This window comes from Ascaphus truei, chromosome 17 (assembly GCF_040206685.1).
Source record: "Ascaphus truei isolate aAscTru1 chromosome 17, aAscTru1.hap1, whole genome shotgun sequence".
NCBI lineage: Eukaryota > Metazoa > Chordata > Amphibia > Anura > Ascaphidae > Ascaphus > Ascaphus truei.
The window spans coordinates 43,876,766-43,903,702 of NC_134499.1; the positions used below are offsets into that span (position 1 = coordinate 43,876,766).

At 46.7% G+C, this 26,937-nt stretch overlaps 1 protein-coding gene across 3 annotated transcripts in view; it reads right to left on the reverse strand.

Moving 5' to 3' along the window:
• Positions 1–26,937, reverse strand: part of IQSEC1 (IQ motif and Sec7 domain ArfGEF 1) — a 435,749-nt gene that overhangs the window by 363,914 nt on the left and 44,898 nt on the right. For all 3 annotated transcript variants that reach the window (XM_075574981.1, XM_075574980.1, XM_075574982.1), the window contains exon 2: positions 24,445–24,474. The gene's annotated coding sequence lies outside the window, so the exon portion shown is untranslated. The remainder of the gene's footprint in view (positions 1–24,444; positions 24,475–26,937) is intronic.

Consider the following 26,937-nt stretch of genomic DNA (forward strand, 5'->3'; position numbering starts at 1 on the left):
CACCCTCCCCGTCTCCCTCACCCTCTATGTCTTATCTTAACTGCCGTATACCTACACCGAAGTAACCTATCCTGTTTTCTTCCAGATCTGACTCAAGTTTCACGCGGGAGACATTGGAAGACAGGTAGGGAACACCTCCCCTCCAGTATAGTACCTTGAGGGTCTGCGGATCAGGTAAGATCCCAGGCGGGATTGCTGCTTTAGAAATTGTGAAGAGGGGGCGTCCTGACACTGGTTAATGGGTACAGAATCATTCACATCTGGGGTTTTTTTTTGTTCGATTAGTGAGGTCATCCGACGCACGCGCACACACGCACGTAACAAGGACTAATGGTAGTAAAGTATAAGTGTACTACAATAAATAAACTGTTATGTAAAAAAAAAAAATGTGTCCCGGTTTTTCATTTTCAAAATCTGGTCACCCTACCTCAATCTCACCTGGGAGGAGGGGGGGGAAACAAGGGCTACACCTATAAAACTTTAATGTGTTGCAAAGTGACCCTGGCCCTGATCCACAAAAGTGTGCTAAGCTTTAGCACGCCTTACCTCCCATTCATGTGAATGCTAAAGCACAGCGCGCCTTACCTCCCATTCATGTGAATGCTAAAGCACAGCGCGCCTTACCTCCCATTCATGTGAATGCTAAAGCACAGCGCGCCTTACCTCCCATTCATGTGAATGCTAAAGCACAGCGCGCCTTACCTCCCATTCATGTGAATGCTAAAGCACAGCGCGCCTTACCTCCCATTCATGTGAATGCTAAAGCACAGCGCGTCTTACCTCCCATTCATGTGAATGCTAAAGCACAGCGCGCCTTACCTCCCATTCATAGGAATGCTAAAGCACAGCGCGCCTTACCTCCCATTCATGTGAATGCTAAAGCACAGCGCGCCTTACCTCCCATTCATGTGAATGCTAAAGCACAGCGCGCCTTACCTCCCATTCATATGAATGCTAAAGCACAGCGCGCCTTACCTCCCATTCATGTGAATGCTAAAGCACAGCGGCCTTTTGAGGATCCGAGCCTCAGTGTGAGGTTTTAAGTAGCTCCTTTGCTCTTCTTTTGAAAAATAATACAGAACAAATAGAAACAAGTTGGAATTTGAAATAATTTAACACAAATTCTAAAAGTTATGTAAGTCATGAACGAAAACCAAAGCAATAAGGATCAATTGGGAAGATTCATTAAGCCCCAAAAAAGGAACTGTATTAAATGGCAGTTAACGGGAAATCAAGGTTTGCGGCTCATAATCAGAGTTTTGTTAATCCCAGACATAATCTCGTAGTTTTTAGGTTAATTCCAAAAAAAGTATTTCAGTACACATTAAAATTACGAGTGGCTTCTCTCTGTCCTGCCGTGTGTAGGGAAGCGAAGGGAACGAAACCTACCTTAGACTCACATGGTAAATGTATTCAGTTTATAATTGTATTAGTACCAGGAATGATGAGACCTAGTACGCACTAATGTATTGTTTTCCATTTGTGGTGCACCAAAAATATCATAATAAAAACAAAAACATGCCCTAAAACATGCCTAGTATTTATTAAGCTTGCCTGTCACTTGGTACAGTTACCGCTATTTCTTCTGCTTTTTAAAGGGGATTTAAATGGCCATCCAGGAAGCTACAACTTGTGATGTTCCGGCCTACTATTTACCCAAGATTTGGCAACCATTTCCTTATATTAGAGGGAGATTTAAGCTTGTTAACTTTACCAGTATGTCTCTTAAGAACCGTGGGTCCCTGGAGCTGAAAATAGCAGCGTTTGGCCCGGGGGACTCTCCGGTTACCCATAAAATAGGGAGTGAAAAATCAACTATGGAACCATAAATACCCACAAATACTTTCCTTTCAATTGGCTGTGACAATCTGCTTAAAATGTATCAATGTCATTACTGCTCCTATATCTGTGCTCCTATATCTGTGCTCCTATATCTGTGCTCCTATATCTGTGCTCCTATATCTGTGTGCACAATCTGAGTTCTCTTTAAACACCTAAAACTTTTTGTTTCATAATTCCCTATTGGTTCTAGTCCATTAATGTTCCACTTTCTTTAACAAGTTCATATCAATTTAACTGCAATATCTTTGCATGATGAAACAGCCTGTTTAATCTTCTTATAATCAAGATGTGTTAATTGTCTCTGCTTAGCTTAGCAACTTCCTGTCCTTAAATTGATCATTAAATTGTTCATTACTAAAAAGCACATGCATTAAAGCCCTCTGTAAAATCCAGATCCAATAATTATTTGGCAAGACAATAAAAGAGACATGCTTCACCTAGCAGGCAGTGACTGCCAGAGGTCACTTGTTACAGATATAAACAATTCAGTGACTAGAAATAGCACTTATGGGCACACTGGCATGTCTCAGACACGTCCACAACTCTGCTTTCCCAAAGACACTCAGCATGCAATGTTCCACTGCAGCCCAGGATTCTGGGTAATAATATGCAAATGAGCACTCAGTGTGTCATTTTAACATGGACCTCTATAAGCTTATGCCTGCTGTATTACAAACCTGTAACAGCACAGCCGGGGTTACAGAAGTGCAGAGTCAGTAAACCTACTCACAGACAGCTGTTTCAATCTTTTGGGTCTCGTTAGTGTGAGGATGGTTACCAAGCAAGCATTACGAAGCTCGGAGTGGCTACAAAACAAAGTGTGTTTGGAATTCCTCACACTTAGCGCCAGCTTATTATAAAGCATATTTTTAATGTTCAAATATACTAAACAGTGGTTTACAACATTTATTTGGTCAAGGAACCGTAGAATTACATAATGAAACTCTGGGGAACCCTAACCCTCCCTTCCCCATCTCTCACTACTCCCGCCTCTTCCTCCTGTCTCTCTTACCCCTGTCTCTCACTTCCCACTCTCGCTCTTCTCACTCTCTTCCCCTCTTACACTCCCCCTTCTTTGCTTGCTCACTCACTCTCCCTCTCTTCTCTTCTCTCACTCAATCCCGCTCCGTCAATCACCCTCCACCTCAAATCCCCCGCCTCATATCACACACACACAGCTCTCCCCCCTCCAATAATTTTACCTTGGGGTGAGGAGGCCTCTGGTGCTGAGTCGGTCCAGTGGGTGGAAGTTGGACCTGACGTCTGTCGCGGACCAGCGGGTTTGCAGTGAATGCCAGGCAGCAGCCTGATGAAGCACTACATGCGAAACGCGTAGGGGTCACGTGAGACTGCTCCGTGGATTCTCAGCTGTGAGAGGTGGTGTCCGTGAGAGTGAGGGTTTTCCTACAGCATGAGTGAGCAGATCGGATCCGGACCCTTAACAACTACTGCACCCAGCTGACTATCTGAGCTCTCCCGCCCCACTTTCCATTCTTAGGGCAATTGTAAGTTTAGTTTAATTTACTTTATATTCTTATTGTGTTTAGTGTCTTTGCCTATATTTGTTTTTTATATGTATGAAATACCCCCGTGGGTTTTGTATTAATAAAGTTACCAGCTGCTCAGTGTGCCTCTCTGCCCACTGGTTTCTCCATGTCACATGCAGTGTACCTGCATTAGTGGAAGAGTATAATTAACTGGGCATTTTAATAATAATAATCTTAAGGCAGCAGGCCACATCCTACACAGCTGGAGAACATACAGTATATCTGACAGTTTAAATGGTGCTCTTCAAATCTAAAACAACAACAATCCTGCTAATGTCACCTTTTTTTTTCCAAACAGGATTTGAACCGTGGGCTCCCCAAGCTAATCCGCGCTATGTTTAGCTGTGAGTATTCCCCAGCTCTGCAGATACTAACTGATGAGGTTAGTAGTGTTTCCTGTGGGGATTTAAATGGCCGTCCATTAGAAAGTCACAACCCACGAGGTTTTCTTTCCCGTGAAATTTCCTGGTGCTTTGTGCCGTTATTCATTCCTCTTCTTTCTCTCCTTAGTGACCTCTTGACTTTTCTATGCTTTTTTGTAACTGATAATGGATGAAATGTTCTAGGAAAAATATATTATTGAAGGTGAAATAATAGCAGTCACTTAAAGCTGCAGTTCAGTCTATATCCTGCATGTGTGTTTTTTTTAATAAATCAGTTCTTTGTAAGAAAAAATACTTTTAGCATTTTCTGTTTTTAAAAAAACCACTTTGAAAGACCAATTTTCTTGTATTCTATTTTAACAGCCATTTGCTAAGGCACTGCCCCTTCATGTCCTGTCACAAGCCCTGGCACACCCCTTTGTCAGCCCTGCCCTCCCTCTAGCACATGTCAGTGCAGGAGTGCTCATGAATATTCATGAGCTTCCACTGAGAGACAGAAGCAAATAAAAACATATGCCAGCTCTAATGATGTCACCAAATTTCGCCGATCAATACATGGAGAACGAATTGACCGGCAGCTATACAGTTCTTTAGGTAATTAGAGATTGCACACATGAAACTATTGAAGTAAAAAAAATTCATTAAAAAAAAAAAAAGCCTGAACTGCAACTTTAAATGGACTTAATATAGTTTTGTTTAGTAAATGTCGATGGACCTTTATTAAATAAATATGTAATAAAAAATGTAAATATGCAGTATATTTACAAAAATAGCCATTACTGGCTATACTTCACCACATTATTTTCTCTGCTGCAATCAATGTTGGGGCTCGATTATACCAGATGCCGCTGAGCGGCAACGCGATCCGGTGACGTCACCCTCACACTGCCGCCGAGCGGCATCTTGATTATACCAGGGAAACTGCAAAGCGGAGACAGGGAGGCGTGGCAGAGGTGTGGCCGTGAGCAGTTCTCCCTCATTGGCTGGAACCGCTCATGTGACATGGCGTCGCCAGCCAAGAACAAATCGAAGGATCGTGCCAGGAGACACCGCCCTGCAGTTCCATGCAGCGCGCGCGCCACAACAGGTATAAGTGCTGCTATTCTTTTTTTAATTATGTTTTTCGGGCGCGTGGCGCCGCTGCAGCAGCACCGCGCGCGTTTTTCTGTATAATCACGGCCTTGGGGAGGAGCGCTGCAATACAGTGCAAAGCAGGGATCCTAACAATGTATCATTAGTACAAATATCACAGTCTGTTTTTATTTTATTTTTACCATGTTTAAGTTTTCTGAAAACTGTCTGCATTATTATCTAGTGTTTAAACATCTAAACCACTAATACAATTCTCTTGAGAAATAATAATGTACAGAAGAAATATGTCAGTTTTATACAGATTAAGGGTGGGTACAAGGAGAATGGAGCGCTCACAATAAATTTAGGGGGGATCACATTCCAGGAGACGATGAAGCATGCGCCTGTAACCTAAAAATAAAGGCTGTATTCTGGTGGTTTTGCATTTAATTAAACATTTTACTTGTGATCAACATCCCGCACCTACCCTGGTAAATTTCCACAGTAGGACCAAAATGTGGATCACCATTACATTTAATTAAGTGCAAAACTACCGTCTTTTTCTTCACGCTATGCTTCAGATTAAGGGTTGGCACTTTCACTTATGTTTTGGTTTTAGACATGACTTTGGTTTTGTAAAAATGTTCGTATATATGCTGAGAAACGAGTTTTCAACTGCACTGGTGCCAGTCTGCAACAAGGAGGGCCAACCACTTTTATTATGTACTCAACAAGTGCAACTTCACAGATGGTACAAAAACTGTGATGAAATATAGAGTATATTTCTTAACATCTCATATCCCTCTTGGGTAAACTAAATAATGGTAACACTAAGTCACCCTAAAAAAATGAAACCGTAAATGTACAGTAATACTCTGGTGATATATAGAATAACCTTCTTAATATTTATTTTACGTCTTGTATACACAAAGAGTAAGACTAGTGCTGGATGAATTGGGGTCATCCTAAATTATGAGTAGGACTCTTGTTTGTTTTACAAGTGTAACTTCAAAGATGTGTAGCGCTGTTTGCCCCCTCTCTGGAAACAGGTCGCTGCGACTAGCAGTTAGTGTGGTGCTAGCAAACCTGTGAGGCTTACAGGAGAGCTGAGAGTCCGCGATGGGATGGGGAACAGGACAGGTTCACAGTGATCCTATGTTCTTTCCATGGTGATACAGCGTCTCCAGACACGGCAGTCCCTACCGTAACAGTTCTTTCTCTCAAACACCTCTGGCTAATAGAGCACAACTCAGCCAGGGGTATATAAATGAGATCTTTATTGTTACAACCACTGCAGATGGTAAACAGTGGGCACCATCCAGCAACCTGAAGCCTGCAAAACATAACAGGTTACTGCAGATGAATAACATAACCATTACACAGTTATACAGACCATTCCCACATCATCCACTGAGTTACAGCGATGATAATTCTTAACTATTCTTCCAACGGGAAGAAACAGGGAACCCTCACTTATAGTGTTTAGGATGAGGCTTTTTGACCACCCTGCCATCGAACAACTTGGTCCAGATATAATTCACCTTAGGAGGACCAGGGCACTGTCTAACCTCTGCTCTGTCTTTGAAAATACATGTGCCCACGAGCCATTCCTCCATTACAGAACGTACTCTGTCATCCTTTATAAATATGCCATCACTTGTTCTGGTCTTAAGATTCTCTCTGACTGCTAACCTCAACCACTCGTGACGGTGTTGATCTATTTAGTCCATTATGGGTTCAGGTACATACAGAAGATTGTCGGTACCTATTAAAGATAGCTCGGTCAGCTCTACTTAACCTTTGAATCTTATGGCCATGTCCCTGGCCAGGTAATACCCAGAACTGAGGTTCACTGAGCTCAACCTCCTGGTAGAATATGGCCTATGGGGATCCTCACTCCCAAACTTATCTCACCCATTCTCTTATGAAGGGCTTCTGCCATCTCTTCCTGGGACAGTTGACCTTCTTCTCGCCAGGGATCCACAATAGAACCATTTACCAGTAGCAGTCTCGTTCTATTTAGGCAAGGGGCATAACCCTTGAACATCGGGTCCCACCAATTAAGGGGTTCCCTGCATTCATGTGGACTCCTGGACATTGTGTCCATCTGGGAGGACACCCCAGAAGTAGCAGATCTCTGGGATATGGATGAGTCCCTAAATGACTTAAACGACTTGGGAGACCTATTCACAGGAATGCGGCTCGAATAGGGTATTTCACCCTCAGAACCAGATGACCACACATCCTTCCTATCAAAGTCCCAGTCCCTCAATTCCATGGACATACCAGGAGACAATTTATCACAAAGGAAACTCGGTAACCACAAAAGTAGCAGCATCAGGGACAGAGATACTGGGGTTAGGAATCAAGGGTATGGGCCCAGGAAAATCCTGTTTGTATCGCACAGGATTGGCCTTCCCTTTACTTCTAGCAGATGGTGTTGGGCTAGGTGCCGGGGCGGGTGACAGTACTGGTGATGGGGCAGGGACAACTGGAGCCAGTGAGTTGGACCTAGTAGTGTCCATGACCAGTCCAGGGGGAGTACCGGTAGGTCAGCCATGACCTCTAGAGGATGGTACAAGGGTCTTGTGGAAGTATCCACGCCGATTTCTTCCATGGGTTGAGGTCTGCAGTGGAACAAGGGCAGAAGAGCATGCTCCGGCACTCGCTCTGGTGGGTAGCAAAGGAGGTTCCTCATCAGAGATGGCGGCCATCTTTGTGATGTCATCGGTAAGGGCCAAGCTCGCGAGATTCTCAGGCAAGCCCATGCTCGGCACCGGCAGTGACGTCACTTCCATTTACACCGGAAGTGCCTCACCCCGCGGCAGGGAAAACAAGGCTCCGCCTGGTTCCTCCTCCAGCAAGGCCGCAGCGGACTCCTGTCGGGCAAAAGAAGTAATCTCACGCAATTGGAGGTAGGAGATGTAATCGATCTTGGTCTTGTCCTCAACGGTCGGGTCTTGGGTAGCGCCGATGTCCTCCTCAGGCACAGGACTCCTCCGGACCTCCGGTAGCACCACGGCCTTCAAGACAGATGTCGCTGTCTCCGGACTCAGCCTCTGGACGCAGGTAGGTGACAATTTTCTCTCTGCAGGCCTCTCTTGAGCGTCTTCTCTGTCGGAAGCTGATGATCCTGAGGACACATCCTCAGGGCCGCGATATCGGGGCATCGGGCACCTCTTGGCGGTAATTGGCATGAAGCGGCCTGCTCCTGCACCACCAAAGGAGATGCATCCAACACACCCGGGGCAGTCGACTCACCCGCCAGATGAGCTGACATTGGTTTCAGTCCTGGAACCATTGGCGTCGGTCCCGCTGGTTTCATCTCGGCTACTGGAACTTTTGGACCTTGTTGTACCAGTACATCGGTACATGGACCCATAGGAGGCCCAGCCAGGTAAACGTTGCCATGGGCCACTGTGACGGGGAGGAAAGGGTTAATACCTGATTTGCCATGCATTACTGTTGTTGCCCTGTCCCCGCCATTTTTATTCCCCATGTGCAGGCCATTCCCTGTCTGCGAGGGTAAAAGACAAGATGCATTGCTTGCCATACCCTCTAACCAACACATGATAGAAGATCTTAAATGTGAGGCAGGAGGTATTTTTTTGTAAGTCTAAGCAGGAATTACTTGGACATCCAGCTGTGATATGGGTGAATGAGCTTCGGTATTTTTATGACCAAGCCTGAAAGGGTTGTAATTATTTTTATGATGGAGCCTCAAAAGGCTCCCACAGATTTAGAGTCCTCCTGTCTAAAAGAGTGTCAGTTATGACAAGACCCAGAGGCCCATAATGTATACAATACTGGCATACTGATGCACAGCAGATGTCAGGCTAGTGACACCTTCGAGACAAAGACCAGACCCAGTGGCCCCAAGAAATGGGTGTAGCCCAGGTATGCTAAGTGGCATGGGCGTCAACATGACCAATGCGCCCTGACCACCGGACAGCCCTTTTGACCGGTCTTAGGAACTGTAGGTCACTTGGCTATTCGTGGTTTTTTTTGTTTCCACGAGGGGATTGGATCCACATGTTAAGGATAGCTTTGGCCAGTCTATAACTGTGGCTCCCCAGGTATTTCCCAGTGTGATTCCTGAATTTTAATCCATGATGTAAAGATGCAAGACTTTGTTCCAGTACAGCAGCAACCAGTCCAGGAGTGAAGGGGTTAACAACCACATAACCACAGGACTTTTAAAACCAAGGTTGCATTTCTGGCGCTTGCAAGCAAAGGACCATTTCTTTCGTTCCAAGGACAATTTATTTCGTTTCCTGATCCCAGTGAGTGTGTTTTAAGTGTATTCTGCAGATGTCGTGTGTTTGTCTATTAAGGAAATAAATCACAATTTATTTTGCAACTTGTTCTGTTCAATCAAGTACCCAGAAACATAAATGTGTTGATAAAAGTTGATGTCATCGTGGCAGCCACTTCCCAGGACATCAGGGCCTGATCAGAGGCCGTCAGGAGTATGGGCGAAGTGTGAAACGCAGAGGCCATACCAGATGGCGTAGCCATACGATCGCTCGGTTGAGTTACCGCTGCAGGTAGCATGGGGTTGGTAGGCCACAGTTATTGGGTTCCACAATTTTGGCATCACGCCGTCGTACTGACATCTCCCCCAAGTAGTCGGCAGTGAGGGGACACGCATCTGAGGAACTATCTCCCATAGACTGTAGCCATCGGGAATCCTCCTGGTAAGGAGTAATTTGTGAGGTCTAACTCTGGTCTGATCTTTTGCTAAGAGTAAATGAGGTAGGTAAGAGCAGAAAGGCAGAGGATTAGCAGCAGCTATTAACTCTTCCACAGCTCTGCAGAACTGAAGCTCCACAGGGTGTGGCAAGCTCCTCCCCTAGGTGAAACACAAGGTTGGGGTCGGACCAAGCAGTGATCAGGCTCCGGATGAGCCAGTCACGATGAGGGGTGTGGCTAGTTTTGCCGCTGAAAGGGTTGCAACTTTCACAGAACTTTGCAGAAAGGGTTGTTTGCTTCTTTTGCAACCAAATGCGGTCCCGCGATTTTGGTGGGAGCGCCATCTTGAAAATACAGCACTTGCTGGGTACTCACTTTTGAGAGCACTGCAACGGAACTAGAATACAATTTCACGGGGTCCCCGGTGATGCTTCACGGGCCCGCTTCATTTAATCTTTTTGTCCAGAGCTGTTAAGGTGCACAAGGTCCCTCAAGGTTCACTATAAGGGGCCCTTCCCTTGTAGAACAGGGATGTGGGGTAACACGCTCCCTGGATAATTTTCCCACAGGGTGCGCCACTAGAAACACAGTTCATCGCGCGTTGGTACCCAAGTCTCCTCCACTGTAAGGGCCCTGGCCCATGTTCAACGTAGAATGAAGGGTAGCACGCTCCTCGGTACGGTACCTTCGAAGAGCGCTCCAACTTGCACAGTTCATCGTGCACAGGTACCCTGGGGTACTCACAGTTCGTGGTAAGGGTTGTCCTGGCCCTGTCTTGGATCCTTGATAAAGGGTAACACGCTCCCCGGCACCATACCCTCGGGATGCACCCCAACTCAGTCTGGTAAGGGTCTAGGGCCAGGCAGTCCCCTTCCTGGTGTCGCCTCAATAAAAGTTTTTTATTTTTGTAACTAACCTGGTGAGTTGATCGGTGCTTTTTTACTGGATTTGGCTGTCTGAACCAATCTTCCTTCTTGTCAAAGAAGTTTGAAGTTCCATTCAGATAAACCAGAATTGGGCATCACACTTCCCTGACACAGAAGAGGAGGGATCCCAGCATATTGTCAGCCTTAATAATAATTTACAAGTACAGTATCTGCCCCGCCACCGCACTCTATTGACAGATAACTAGAATATGTAACCCTCCCTTCCCGGCTCCTAGGCAGCTTACATAGAAGGTCTCTGATATTGGGTTTCTCAGAGGGTATTACCGTGTCAGGGTGCTGGATTGCTGCGGCTAGGAGGTGCGGTAGCAATGATGGAGGCCAGGAACTTTATTCATTCAACAGCAGCTTTGTTACTTCATCATATACATGAATCTTGGTATGAACATAACTGCATTCTCCCTGAATCTTTCTTCCCTAGCTGTCCCTCTCTCGGCTAAGGCTTGATCCCTTATGTTACCTAATGTAGCCATCTTCTGGGTGGCCTGGGTAGGGATTCATGCCTTTAGGGCCCCTGTTGGGCCTCTCTCTTTCTGTCTGTGATCAGTGTCCCCCTCACAGGCACTGCGCGCCACTTCGTGGCGCACTGTAGTGGTGCCAGTTATGAACCCTTCAATGGGGTTGGTCCAACGATCCATCTGGGCTGTGCACTGTGTAGCCCCCTCAGAGCATAGGCTGCCGCTATATGAAGACAGAGTAGCAATGAACCACTATTAAGGCCACTATTTAAAAGGGGCACTTTCCCTTACTGTAAAACAATAAAAAGGGGATCCTATCTATTTACATAAATACTTACTACAGCTCAACCTCGTTATAACGCGGGCTGAGCGTGGCTCCCGATTTAGAACATCTCTAAGCTTAAAAAAAAAAAATTCCCAATGCTTTATTGCTAACACACACACCTTGTGACTGAAGCAGGCTGAGGGAGCGCGCTGAATGGTGCTCTCCCTTCTCCCCCGCCCTCCGGTGGAGATCCGCCTGCCTGGGGAGGCTCCACCGAGCTCTCATAGCACCTCGTGGGGTACGATCCCCTGGGTAAAGAGCACTTTCCTCCACTCCAACGCTGTGCCAGCAGCATGTCCCTGGAGGTAAGATGGCCGCCTCACTGCGGGCCTTGCGTGGCTGCCATGAGCCATGTTCTGCGACTCATGGGGCACTGCTTTGCAGATTATGCTTGGAGAGGGGGGACACGCGTAGGGACCCCAGATTTGGGTCAAAGTTGTAACTGGGGTGCCCGGATGCCTCACAACACAGGCCTGTAGATCACAGTTCCGCCCCCCCCCCCCCCCCCCGCTTCAGTCGTGGCCTCCCCGCCAACAGACACATGATTGTGGCGGCCATTTTTTTCCCGCGACCCCCGTTATAACGTGGTCGTATTATGTGGACCCAAAGCACCATGTTATAATGGGGTTCAGCTGTATATACACTGAGAGCCCTGCTCTGTGCCTCCTCCTGGGATCTGAGTTCCAGAAGCTTCCCCCTTCCTATTTATACTCCAGCCTGATTTCACAGTCTCCGGGCAGACAGGTGCGGGGTTTAACTTCTGATGAGTTACCCAGCACCATGTGATGGGGTGGGGGCGTTACTCTGTGTGGGCCCACACAGCTAACCCCTTAGGGACATTGTAATCCCAAAGGGGGGTTACAAATACAGTAGATGGCAAATATATGGTGAGACTCGCTCGTGTTGGACTGTTAAGTTATGCACTTTTTCTATTTCAGACTAATATTGGTTTTAAAGACATTTACATGATATCTTAAAAATTACTGTTAATTGTGACTGTTCTAAAATCCACATTCCAGGTATTACTACTGCATTCCCTGCTTGAGTTTCAGGAGAAGCCATAAACAACCCTATCTCTGAACACAGTTGGTATGTATATAGTACATTCCATTATGTTGGTTAATGACTTAGACTAAACCTTCCTGGCCAAAATTTGCAAAGCCTATAAACAAAATGTAAATCATTTCTGAAAAAGGTAATTTTATCTTCATGAAATACCAGCATGTAATGGAACTCCATTTTTAGGTGATTATTTATTTTTCACCTTTACATTTGCATGTGGATTCAATATCAAGCACCCAAATAATAGGACAATTCTGGTGCAAAACAATGCAGATTTGAATTGGATTTGTTGTCTTTGATACATACTGTATGGTGCAGTTTATTTTGCCCCAGAACTGCACCACATGTGCTGTAATACCACTACGTCTTTTACAGATCTACAAACCATTTTGAAATAAGTTTTATTCAGAAATTGATAATACAAAAAAAATATAAAGGAAATCTGGTTGTCACTTTACAGTAATGTTATGATAGTTCTATGACAAAAATACAACCACACAATGTGTCATCTAAAGCATAAATCCACATACAAAAAGCATTTCTGACTCATTTGAGCACACAATCTCACTCAGTGGCATATCTGATTTAAGTTGAATGATAAAATGCATTTATTGGCGAGTGGGTGTTTATATAACGGAAAAGGCTAAAGTCAGCATGATGGACTACTACAGGAACCCACAATGAGGAAGTGTGTTGAGAGCAACCAAATGCTTTTAAAGAATGTAGGTTTTTTGGGGGGAACCATCTAATTTACTGAGATTACTAAACATGGTGTTGTCGTTATTGAAAGTAAAATAAAATGTTACTAGATCACCTATGAAATATTGTTTGCCAAAAAATCATTAACCTGCCCAAAATGACTTATTGTTTGGGATTGCTGTCCCACACATAAAGGGAAATATTGATTAAATGTAGTCCTTGATCCATCTATTGTGTCTAATACGGTATAAGTGGCTACAGGTGGATACAGAAATTGCCACAACACAGCAAGCAGTTCATGCATATAACATGAGGACGCCAGCTAATGGATATGAGTTGATGAGCAAATAAAGCAGTGTAATCCAATTACTAATGAAAGAAATGTGTAATTGTTCACAATTCATAGGGTAAATCTGGTCACAAATACAAACCTGCTAATTAGAAGGAGCAGCTCAGTGAGTAAAGACACCGACTGGCACTGAGTTTGAAGCAGGGGAACCTGGTTCAATTCCCGGTGTCGGCTCCTTCTGACCTTGGGCAAGTCACTTTATCTCCCTGTGCCCCAGGCACCAAAAACATAGATTGTAAGCTCCATGGGCAGGGACTGTGTCTGCAAAAATGTCTCTGTAAAGCGCTACGTAAAACTAGCAGCGCTATACAAGAACAAATGGTAGATGTGTTTTTTTTTTTATGGCAAACAGTACAGGTATGTTCCAAAATACTTTATTCCCCTTCCAGAAATCCCAATTTCTGCAGCCTAGTAGCTAAGGTTTAACAGTCAGACTTCTTGATTTCTTACTGAAATTAATTTCTACAAATATAACACACCCTAATACAATATATATATTTTTCTTCGCCTCCCACAAATTCAACAATTGTCCCTTAAGATTAACATTACTTTCCTCTTCCAAACCACTTTCATTCTGACATTCTGCTCTTCCTTCTATATACATTAAGTTGGTTAAGTATTCCATTCATTGATGTTTATAAATAAAAGACAATGCAGTAAAGCATATAATCCTGTAATCTCTCTTAAAAAGTAGCGCACCTTTAGAACTACTGTATATTTGCATACGCTCCAACGGTATGTATTTAGCAAGTACTATACCTGTTTTTTATGTTCTGTAAAAACATCATTCATTTGCACCTATTGCACCTATTTCTGCCAGTGGCTGCTGAAGCTTGAGCTAATTAGTTATGTAGTACAATTAAAGCTGCTGGGAAATCGATGACGTACGGTATCTGATCATGATCAGCTGATTAGGAGGGTTTTAATACCACTTATCTTGTGTGTATAACCCAGGTCCCCCTGGTTCCGTAGCCCCTTACCTCCTGGAGCGGGTGCACAAGACAGCGGAGGCAGGGGGGGCAGGTCCCGGCGGTGTCGGGAAGGTTGTGCAGGTGACTGTGTCGCCGGAAGCTACTGGCAGGTCCCATTGCAGAAGCCGCCATACTGGGAGCGATTGCGCATGCGCAGGACTAGGCACGTGAAGCAGCCCTGAGTAGATAGGGCTCCAGAGGGACTACAGCCCCCAGAAGGCTACGGGGCAGGGCACCACATGTCGTGCAACAGCCAATAGGGCTGCAGCTTCTCCAGCAGAGGAGAATAGATACTTTTCGCGCGTTAGGAAGCACGCCAGTCGGAGCTGGGACAGGACAAGGGTAGGGTGTGCGTGTACAGGGTGTCAGTGACCCCTGCACTAGGCTAGAGACCCCCTTAGGCCTAAGCTAGGCCCGACTCCCCTCAGCTTGTGGTTGCTGCAGGGACAGGCACATGAGATAGGGACACTGCCCTGTAGCATCAGTGTGAGGGACAAAGCCAGGACACGGCTGAATCCTGACCTTAGGTGATCCAGGACCAGATCACCCAGCTGCATTACAGAGACATTCTCCACGCGGGACCCACCCAACGTAGAGGCGGAGGCTATGCAACATTGCTGGATCAGTGGATCCTCATCCCCTTCTGCCACACCCAGGTGCAGGAGCACCTGGGCAGGTACAACAAGTGCACCACATCAGTTCTTGTGGGCAGCGCTGACCTACACATTTGGGTGGGATTGCCGATTGTGGACATCAGGGTGGTTGGGTGCCCAAGGGCTCCTCAGTACTTTGGGGGGCTATCTCACAAGGTGAGGTGCCTATATACCGTCCATATGGGGCTGAGACCTGGGGCCACTCCCCTGGTAACAAAAAGGAGCTGGAGCCAAATTAAGTGAGTTCTTCCCTCTCCCTCCTAAGGGAGTGAGACTGTGGTGTTGATACCCTCTCACCTCCTGGGAGTGGGTTCTAAGTTCTAGCCCCTCCTACAGAGGAGTGGGAGCAGCTCCACCATGCTCCACCAGGTAGTGTGGGATATTGGGATAGACCTTTGGGGCCTCAAGCCCGGTGGGTCGAGTACTGGGCCAATAGATGCATGCTGTGATGATGATGTACTTTAATCAATTCTCCGTCCACGTTTTATACTCCTGCCTGAGGCTGCAGTCTTTCGGGGGAGGGAAGAAGTTTTCTACAGGGCACTGCACCTATCCCAGATAGGCCTTGTGGGAATGGAGGCGCTGTACCAGAGGAGGTGAGAGCTGCGGATCACCAAAAGCCTGGCCTGTTGATTCCCCAACTAACATCGCCGGAAGCTCAGAGCCTTCTGTATACCTGCAGGTGAGCACCACAGTAACGTGTAACAGTGAGACCTCCCGTCGGGTGGGGGAGCACCGTGTAACAGTGAGACCTCCCGTCGGGTGGGGGAGCACCGTGTAACAGTGAGACCTCCCGTCGGGTGGGGGAGCACCGTGTAACAGTGAGACCTCCTGTCGGATGGGGGAGCACCGTGTAACAGTGAGACCTCCCGTCGGGTGTGGGGAACCGTGTAACAGTGAGACCTCCCGTCGGGTGGGGGAGCACCGAGTAACAGTGAGACCTCCCGTCGGGTGGGGGAGCACCGTGTAATAGTGAGACCTCCCGTCGGGTGGGGGAGCACCGTGTAACAGTGAGACCTCCCGTCGGGTGGGGGAGCACCGTGTAACAGTGAGACCTCCCGTCGGGTGAGGGAGCACCGTGTAACAGTGAGACCTCCCGTCGGGTGGGGGAACACCGTGTAACAGTGAGACCTCCCGTCGGGTGGGGGAGCACCGTGTAACAGTGAGACCTCCCTTCGGGTGGGGGAGCACCGTGTAACAGTGAGACCTCCCGTCGGGTGGGGGAGCACCGTGTAACAGTGAGACCTCCCGTCGGGTGGGGGAGCACAGTGTAACAGTGAGACCTCCCGTCGGGTGGGGGAGCACCGTGTAACAGTGAGACCTCCCGTCGGGTGGGGGAGCACCGTGTAACAGTGAGACCTCCCGTCGGGTGGGGGAGCACCGTGTAACAGTGAGACCTCCCGTCGGGTGGGGGAGCACCGTGTAACAGTGAGACCTCCCGTCGGGTGGGGGAGCACCGAGTAACAGTGAGACCTCCCGTCGGGTGGGGGAGCACCGTGTAACAGTGAGACCTCCCGTCGGGTGGGGGAGCACCGTGTAACAGTGAGACCTCCCGTCGGGTGGGGGAGCACCGTGTAACAGTGAGACCTCCCGTCGGGTGGGGGAGCACCGTGTAACAGTGAGACCTCCCGTCGGGTGGGGGAGCACCGTGTAACAGTGAGACCTCCCGTCGGGTGGGGGAGCACCGTGTAACAGTGAGACCTCCCTTCGGGTGGGGGAGCACCGTGTAACAGTGAGACCTCCCGTCGGGTGGGGGAGCACCGTGTAACAGTGAGACCTCCCGTCGGGTGGGGGAGCACAGTGTAACAGTGAGACCTCCCGTCGGGTGGGGGAGCACCGTGTAACAGTGAGACCTCCCGTCGGGTGGGGGAGCACCGTGTAACAGTGAGACCTCCCGTCGGGTGGGGGAGCACCGTGTAACAGTGAGACCTCCCGTCGGGTGGGGGAGCACCGTGTAACAGTGAGATCTCCCGTCGGGTGGGGGAGCACAGTATAACAGTGAGACCTCCCGTCGGGTGGGGGAGCACCGTGTAACAGTGAGACCTCCCGTCGGGTGGGGGAGCACCGTGTAACAGTGAGACCTCCCGTCGGGTGGGGGAGCACCGTGTAACAGTGAGACCTCCCGTCGGGTGGGGGAGCACCGTGTAACAGTGAGACCTCCCGTCGGGTGGGGGAGCACCGTGTAACAGTGAGATCTCCCGTCGGGTGGGGGAGCACCGTGTAACAGTGAGACCTCCCGTCGGGTGGGGGAGCACCGTGTAACAGTGAGATCTCCCTTCGGGTGGGGGAGCACCGTGTAACAGTGAGACCTCCCGTCGGGTGGGGGATCACCGTGTAACAGTGAGACCTCCCGTCGGGTGGGGGAGCACGTGTAACAGTGAGACCTCCCGTCGGGTGGGGAGCGGTTATATTTCTATTTCAAAAGAAGATAAGGGAACTGAATCAATTTCCAGCTTCAAATTTACAATGTTAACAAGTATTTCTAAGACAAAATGGTTTAAAATACAGGCATACCCCGCTTTAAGGACACTCACTTTAAGTACACCCGCGAGTAAGTACATATCGCCCAATAGGCAAACGGCAGCTCACGCATGCGCCTGTCAGCACGTCCTGAACAGCAATACCGGCTCCCTAACTGTACCGAAGCTGTGCACAAGCGGGGAGACTATAGAGCATGTTACAAATGCCTTATTTACATTAGTTATGCACGTATATAACGATTGCAGTACAGTACATGCATCGGTAAGTATGAAAAAGGTCGTGCTTCACTTTAAGTACATTTTCGCTTTACATACATGCTCCGGTCCCATTGTGTACGTTAATGCGAGGTATGCCTGTACTTATAATTGTCTTTTTTTTAAGACATCAGTCATAGGTATGTAACCCAAAGAATAAATGACACCTATTAGTTCCTAAACTCATACTGTACCAGCCCTGGTATTAGGTGATGGTTGAACTGAAGGATTACAATATCCAGCGGTACTGTGCTGTTCTGTCACTGTATTGTGTAATATCATAACTACTTAACTTGCATTTAATTCAGTAAAGTGCTTTAACAAGTCAATTACTCCATTAAATCTAGTAGCTATTAATAAAGGTTTCTTAAGTGTGGGTCAACATATGATAAGCAATTTTCCCTTCTTTAATTATTTAGCTATATTCTGTCAGGTCCGTTTTAATACAGTTTAGCGAAATTAAAATATTTTTTCTTAGTTGTGTATAATGTTCTCGGAAATATGTTGATTACCAAAATTAATTCGTATAACTCACAGAACAAAGTTAAAAGACGTATGCATTATTAACTTAACAGGTCAACGAGTCTGTGCCTGCTCAGTAAATCCCAAATGTCCTAAAAAAAGAACCTTATATACGCAATTTAACGACAGATAATGAGATTTAAGAAAGAAAGTGATGTCATTAGTTTTTTCATGGGGTTAGGTTATGAGTTCATGAACTAAAACTGGGAATTTTGGCATTAGAAGTATGATCAATTATTTTAACCACTTCAGAGATAGTTCTGCAATGTATTACAATGCATTGTTCCAAAGAACAGGCACAATTGATCTCATTTATGTTTATGCCGCTCTGTAGACCATAATACATAACAATACTGTAGAAAATATATCATCCAATCTCCTATAATAACACGCGTAAACACTCGCCCCAAATTCAGTTGTTTTGAATGTTGAGCTAGGCGAGGCAGAGGACACACCCCTTTGTGGTCATTTGCTTACAAGGAAACTGGCAGCAAGATGGGAGCAGAGCACAAAATCTGGTCTAAAAAAGAATGGTTTACTAGAATATTTCAATTTCTTTTGCATTTGAACATGACCACAAATTTGATTGATCTTTTTCCATGCACTCAGATGAGTGTACTGTAACTGTTATACAATTAAGATGTGCTCTTAAAGCTGCAAACAGGAAATAAAAACAACATTTAATGGACTAGAGATGTGCAAAATGTTTGCAACATTTTGTGAACAATGCAATGCTGGACTACCTGCCTCCCGACTCAATACTCTACAATATATCCATAACCCTGCTGTGAGAGTTATCTCATTCTCTTCTAAGTCTGTCTCTGTCCCTCTCCCCCTGAAATCTCTTCAATGGCTCACCATCAAACTAAGCATTAACTATAACATTCTACATTCTTCTACCCCATCTGGTATCTCAGCTCCAATATCCTGCTATACCCCTCCTCAACCCTTACTCTATGCTAAATTCTGTCTCTTTTCGACTCCATATGTCTACAGCACTCTCACATCTGAAGCCTTTAGCACTTTTGACTCCCTACCAGTAGAACTTCCTCCCACACAGCATCTGTATCCACATCCCTCCCCATCTTCAAACCATGCTTGCAATCTAACAAAGCATTTGGTTAAGTACTGTACATCAGGAGACGAGTCCTCGTACTTCTAATGCAGTTATTTGTCCCTCAAAATATGATCTATACTGCACCTTCTCCTGGTATATTGTGTAATTCTTCCATTATTTCATTTAGAATGTCGGGTCGGGTCTCCTTCACGAGAGTGTGTGTACTTGGGAGAGTGTGTGTGTGTGTGTACTTGGGAGAGTGTGTGTGTGTGTGTGTGTGTGTGTGTGTGTATGTGTGTGTGTGTGTGTGTGTGTGTGTGTGTGTGTGTGTGTGTGTGTGTGTGTGTGTGTGTGTGTGTGTGTGTGTGTGTGTGTGTGTGTGTGTGTGTGTGTGTAAGTGGGAGAGTGTGTGCAAGGGGGAGAGAGGGACTGGGAGATGGGAGGGTTGGGGTTCCCCAGAATTTCAAAATTGAATTCTGGGGTTCCCCAACCAAAAAAAGGTTGAAAACCACTGAGTTAAACATAACTCTATTCTTCTGCATTCACAGTAGCATCACTTTTTTAATACACTTAAATAAAAATGTGTGCCCACCCATTCTCAAAGTGACAGCAATAAGTTACGTACAAGTTTAGAACATTGAGTATCCACAGCAAATTAGTGCAATGTTTACTTTAGTTAGTCACTCCAGGAATACTCAGTTCTAATTGTGCCTTTCTTGTATACAGATATTGTAAATGTAGCTTTTTTATTATGGAATAACTGACACATTTTTCTATTCTTATTGCAATTGGTTGCTTATAGGTGAATGTATAAAGCCGTTATAGTACTGTACAGTGGAAATGTAGCGCAAGGACACAAAACATAAATGCCTATGGAAATCAAATGAAAAAATCCACAATGCAAAGGAGTTTAGAAATCAACAATAGTAAATGCTTCAAATTAAAAACTAGTTCAACCAGAATGCAAATCACCATCACAACTGGGATGCAAAGTATTATATAAATAGTTTTAATTCTTCCAGTAAAAATAAAGTATCCCCCAATGCCACGAAAAAGCAGTAATACATGGAACTGGCACCTAGAGCAGACATTATGCAGCTTCCAGCAACACAAGCTTCTTATGGCCCAATAAACAGCGACACTGATATTCCAAAAAGAGAAAGCAGCACAATAAACCTTTAGTACCAGAAGAATGTCATGTAATAAAAAGACAACTGTCACTATGCTTCGATAGTGACAAATTGCAGCAGAGCGAGACGCTGCAGCGGAAGCATCAGCAACGCCGCTGCGACATCAAATCTCTACAGGTGTACCTTCTAAAACCTCCATCAAAGCAATATCCCAAATATACAAAATGATCTATCGATGTATCTGTCGGTCTCTCTCTATATATAAATTATTTTAGCATGACCGTTCTAACACAGTTATGGGTAAAGCGGATGTTTTTTTGAAATGTCCACATACCAAACAGTCTTATCTCGCAGTGACTGAATGCACTAAAAAATGACACCCGTTTAGTGAAATATCTTGAAAGAGGTCCCCTTGGGACCAAAACATAATTTTCATACCAATAAATTTGTTTTTTCATCAATTATCATACAAGGGTGCTGGTTCGTGTATATATATATATATGAATATATATACTGTATATGCACACACACACAGTATATACATACGGAAACTAATGAGGTTGGCGTTATTGCACTAGCTAGCGTGCTTCAAAGAATACAATAACACGGTAGCCCTGTTACTTTTTCCCGCAGGTCTAATCCTTTTAAATGGTGTCTGTTCCTGCTGGCGCATTGTGTACCCCCCGCTGCAATGTGTCAATGGGAGCAATAACGTCTGATATATGATGCAGCAAGGGATTCTGGGAAATGACATGCAAATGTACACAGTGTCACCTTTTGCCTCAAATCCATTTTTGTGTGCTCATTTGCATGTGCAGCTCAACCCCGTTATAGTGCGATCCACTAAAATGCGGATCCGCTTATAACGCGGTGTGAGCGTGGCGCTTGTTTTGTAAAGCTTAATTGCTAACGGACGGACACACACAATACTCCCCTGCACATCACATCCCATCCACCCCTACCCATCACATCCCCCCTTCCTGCACTTCACAACCCCCTTCCTGCACATCACATCCCCCCTTCCTGCACGTCACCCCCACTGCATATCCCATCCCATTCCCCCCTGCCTGCACATCCCTTCCCCCCCTGCACATCACATCCCATCCACCCCTACCCATCACATCCCCCCTTCCTGCACTTCACAACCCCCTTCCTGCACATCTCTCCCCCAGCCTGCACATCCCCCCTCCCTGCACATCACCCCCACTGCATATCCCATCCCATTCCCCCCTGCCTGCACATCCCATCCCCCCCTGCACATCCCACCCCCCCCTGCCCATCACATCCCCCCTTCCTGCACATCACCACACACACATACACAAACACACCTCTCCCTCCCTCCCTGTACCTCCGCTGGGGGGGGGAGGAGAGAAGGGAGCTGGTTCCTGGCCGGGCGGACATCCCGGCCCAGACTTTGCGTGATCCCCCCCCCTCTCGCAGACTCACAGCTTCTCTGCACAGATCAGCTGCTTCTGCGGGTAAGTGTTGCGTGGGAGGGATGGGGGTGGGGGCCGCTGTGACGCCGGGCTCAGTGAGAGCTGGGAGAATTATCCCAGCTCTCCCCCTGCGGCGAACACGGAATCCCTGATCGCGGCGACCAGTTTTTTTAAAATCGCGATCTCGGTTATAACGCGGTCGTATCAGGTGGACCCCGAGGACTGCGTTATAATGGGCTTCAGCTGTAATTTGCTGCTGTATACTAGGTGATAATGCTAAGCACGGTATGCTAGGTCAGGGGTGAGCAAACTTTTTATGCCGAGCCCCCCTTTTCATCCACGAAATTTCTCGGGCCCCCCCCTGCCTGATGTAATCAAAATCACATGAAAAAAAAACCTTTATTAAAACGGTATACAATGTAAATACAAATATGTCTAAATACTTATTTCAACAGCTCGCGCTTGCAAAATTAGGCTGAGTCCCCGCTGCCGCTGAGACCGGTGACATCACCAACTCTCCAAGCATGAGCACAGGGTGTCCAGCATAATTTTGCAAGCACAAGCAGGGGGGCGTGGATCGGGGCTATTTTTGTGTGTGTTTGTGTGTGTGCGCGCGCATTGAAGCGCACTGCTGCATTTAATCACCACACACACGCACACACACACAATCACAACACAGACAGCACACATACTCAATCGCAACACACAATCAATCACAACTAACACAGACACAACACACACACACTCAATCACAACACCCACACACACAGACACAACACACACACACTCACAACCAACACAGACACAACACACACACTCAATCACAACACAGACACAACACACAATCATAAGTCACACACTTTCACCTGGGGGAGGAAGTACTACTGTAAGCCTGCTGCTGTTCCCCGTGCTGCTGAAAGGTGGGTAACACAGGAGGAGGAGGAGGGCTTGTCTGTGTGCAGGGAAGGAAAGCCCCATGCAGCAGGCAGACAGCACAGAGAAGCAGCAGCACGGAGCTGCTTCTTGGGCGCCCGTGCACAGCTCTGCCCGCCCCCAGGTTTCCCCGCACGCTGCCTGCACCCCCCCCCCCTAAATAATCTTGCGCCCCCCCCAAGGGGGGGAGGCCCAGTTTGCACACCGCTATGCTAGGTGATAATGGTGAAAAGCAGGGTTGCGGACCTGTCTATGACGTGAATATACTCACAAGCGATATTTTAATTTGCTTTATGCTATATGGTGGAGGGTTTTTTGTCACCCACCATAACTTATCTAAGGTGTGGTGAAACCTACCCAGCTTCAAAATTGCAAAGCCAGTACAACCAGCCTCACACTGAGACCCAAAAGGTTATATTACCCCAATTAACGTGAAATAACAGACAAAATAATAATAGCGCTAGTGGTAAATAATGCACCAGCATTAACGCATTGTGTTAACCCAGAGGTGCGCAAACCTTTAAGTTCGCGCACCCCCTGTCTCCGCTCCCCCATGCCTACGCTCCCCCCCCCCCTCCTTACCTGCTCTCGGGCTCCACGCATCATATGACATCACGACGTCATGTGAACTGTTGCCATTTGACCCGCAGCATCATTTGATGCGGCGTTGTCATGGCGACGCGTTAGGGAAGCGCCGGCTGAGAGCAGGTAAGAGAAGTTGCAGAGGCCTCGCGTTCCCCCGGCATTTAATTTACATGCCATGGGGAAAATCGCGGGGGCTCTGCAACCGCGCGCCCCCCCTTAGAAAATCCCATGCCCCCCAGTTTCCACAACGCTGTGTTAACCTCTGCTACATCTGTATGTGTGTACTACACAAATATATACATATATATATATATGTATTTGATAGGTGTCCTGTAAATATTTTTTTCTTTGTACCAAAAATCTTTTTTTTATTAGCCATGCTTTGAAAAAATATATATCGGTGTATGTACGGTATAATATATATATTTAGAGAGAGACAGAGAAAGGGATATTGTATGTATATACTTCTTGTATATACAGTATACACATTATATATATATATATATATATATATATATATATATATATATATATATATAATATATATAGTTTTCTTCTGTGCTTCATTAAAAGCACAGTGTAAGTTAATATTTCTGGCTACAATCTTGGTTTGTGAGATTATCACTTTGTAAAATTAAATTCAGTAGAAAATGACATAAGCGCTATTCTTCTGCTGCTGTATCACAATGTGAATAATTTCTAATAACACATCACAGTGGTTTTTTTATACTTTGTCAAAATGAATACAGTAAATAATTGTTGCCACAATGCATCCCTCAACAAACGTTTTTGAATTGGAATGAAATGCCGGACAGCAGAAGTAAGTTAGGCCAGGGAATGCTGCGGGTTATTATGCAGACTACATGATTCTTAATATCTTCCGAGAACATCAACACAAACATAGGAAAAGAAATAAAAAAACTCAACATAAACAGATCACCGCGGTGTACAGAGCGCATTTTACAAAACATACCTAAAGCGCTGGGAAAACACTGAAGCTACAGTACCTGGCTTCAATTAATTGAACAAAGAGGAAAAAATTGCATTTACCTGAGATTTCTTGAAGTTTCACCTTCAAACCTACAAAAGACAAATCAAACATTTTACAAACAGTATAATCATAATCCTTTAAACTTGTGTTCCAGTCATGAGCCATCTGAACAGTACAATAGCATTTTATTAAAATAATTATCTGTATTCTATACATCTGCTCAGGTGAAAATGTGTGACCACGAATCTACAAATTAAATTTAAAAAAATGTTATGTTGATTAATATAAATCTGCTAAGTGAGACATACACAACACATCTTTCTTCATAATAATACATTGTTTTTATATTGGAACAAGGATAATTACTGGATGGTTTCAGAATGAAATATGTGATTGTAATTTAAAAAAAAGAGGCCGTCCTGTAGTAGTACACAGAAGCGATTTTTGGACCTTTTATCGTTTGGCGTACCCGAGTCAGGTGGCAACTTCTGGGTCATGTAATCGCTCCAAGAGCCATCGCATTATGCGAGCAGGCCGCGGATACCAGAAACAGGAGTGACGTGGGCTCCATTACCAATACAATAAGTCTGGCCCCTCCGTCAGATCCCACCCTAGTAAACTAGCAAGTGCACATTCAGTACCAGGTATGTAATTGGGTCACTGTAAAGGTAACGAATCAATCCCCCCAAAAAACAAAAATGAGACCATAACATCATCTGAATCCTCTATCACTGGGTCTCGGCTCTGCCTCTTGAGTGGCCTCACCTTATCCTATTTGGTTATTGACCTTTAATGTCTCGCTCCTTAATTATCTAATCCGTTGCCATAGGAGAACACATTTGTGTTTATCAAAGCAAGGCAGTGGCATCATTCACCCCTGGGGTATCTGTCTGTTCCAGCCATGGTAACCAGACATCATTCCCCCACCCGGGATATCTGTCTGTTCCAGCCATGGTGACCAGACATCATTCACCCCCGGGATATCTGTCTGTCCCAGCCATGGTGACCAGGCATCATTCACCCCTGGGATATCTGTCTGTCCCAGCCATGGTGACCAGACATCATTCACCCCCGGGATATCTGTCTGTTCCAGCCATGGTGACCAGACATAATTCCCCCACCCGGGATATCTGTCTGTTCCAGCCATGGTGACCAGACATCATTCACACCCGGGATATCTGTCTGTCCCAGCCATGGTGACCAGGCATCATTCAACCCTGGGATATCTGCCTGTCCCAGCCATGGTGACCACCCATCATTCCCCCACCCGGGATATCTGTCTGTCCCAGCCATGGTGACCACGCATCATTCCCCCACCCGGGATATCTGTCTGTCCCAGCCACGGTGACCAGACATCATTCACACCCGGGATATCTGTCTGTCCCAGCCATGGTGACCAGACATCATTCCCCCACCCGGGATATCTGTCTGTTCCAGCCATGGTGACCAGACATCATTCCCCCACCCGGGATATCTGTCTGTCCCAGCCATGGTGACCAGACATCATTCCCCCACCCGGGATATCTGTCTGTTGCAGCCACGGTGACCAGGCATCATTCCCCCACCCGGGATATCTGTCTGTCCCAGCCACGGTGACCAGGCATCATTCCCCCACCCGGGATATCTGTCTGTTCCAGCCATGGTGACCAAGCATCATTCCCCCACCCGGGATATCTGTCTGTTCCAGCCATGGTGACCAGACATCATTCCCCCACCCGGGATATCTGTCTGTTCCAGCCATGGTGACCAGACATCATTCCCCCACCCGGGATATCTGTCTGTCCCAGCCATGGTGACCAGACATCATTCCCCCACCCGGGATATGTCTGTTGCAGCCACGGTGACCAGGCATCATTCCCCCACCCGGGATATCTGTCTGTTCCAGCCATGGTGACCAGACATCATTCACCCCTGGGATATCTGTCTGTCCCAGCCATGGTGACCAGGCATCATTCCCCCACCCGGGATATCTGTCTGTCCCAGCCATGGTGACCAGACATCATTCCCCCACCCGGGATATCTGTCTGTCCCAGCCACGGTGACCAGACATCATTCACCCCTGGGATATCTGTCTGTCCCAGCCACGGTGACCAGACATCATTCCCCCACCCGGGATATCTGTCTGCTCCAGCCATGGTGACCAGACATCATTCACCCCTGGGATATCTGTCTGTTCCAGCCATGGTGACCAGACATCATTCACCCCCGGGATATCTGTCTGTTCCAGCCATGGTGACCAGGCATCATTCCCCCACCCTGGATATCTGTCTGTCCCAGCTATGGTGACCAGGCATCATTCCCCCACCCGGGATCTCTGTCTGTCCCAGCCACGGTGACCAGACATCATTCACACCCGGGATATCTGTCTGTTCCAGCCATGGTGACCAGGCATCATTCCCCCACCCGGGATATCTGTCTGTTCCAGCCATGGTAACCAGACATCATTCCCCCACCCGGGATATCTGTCTGTTCCAGCCATGGTGACCAGACATCATTCACCCCTGGGATATCTGTCTGTCCCAGCCATGGTGACCACCCATCATTCCCCCACC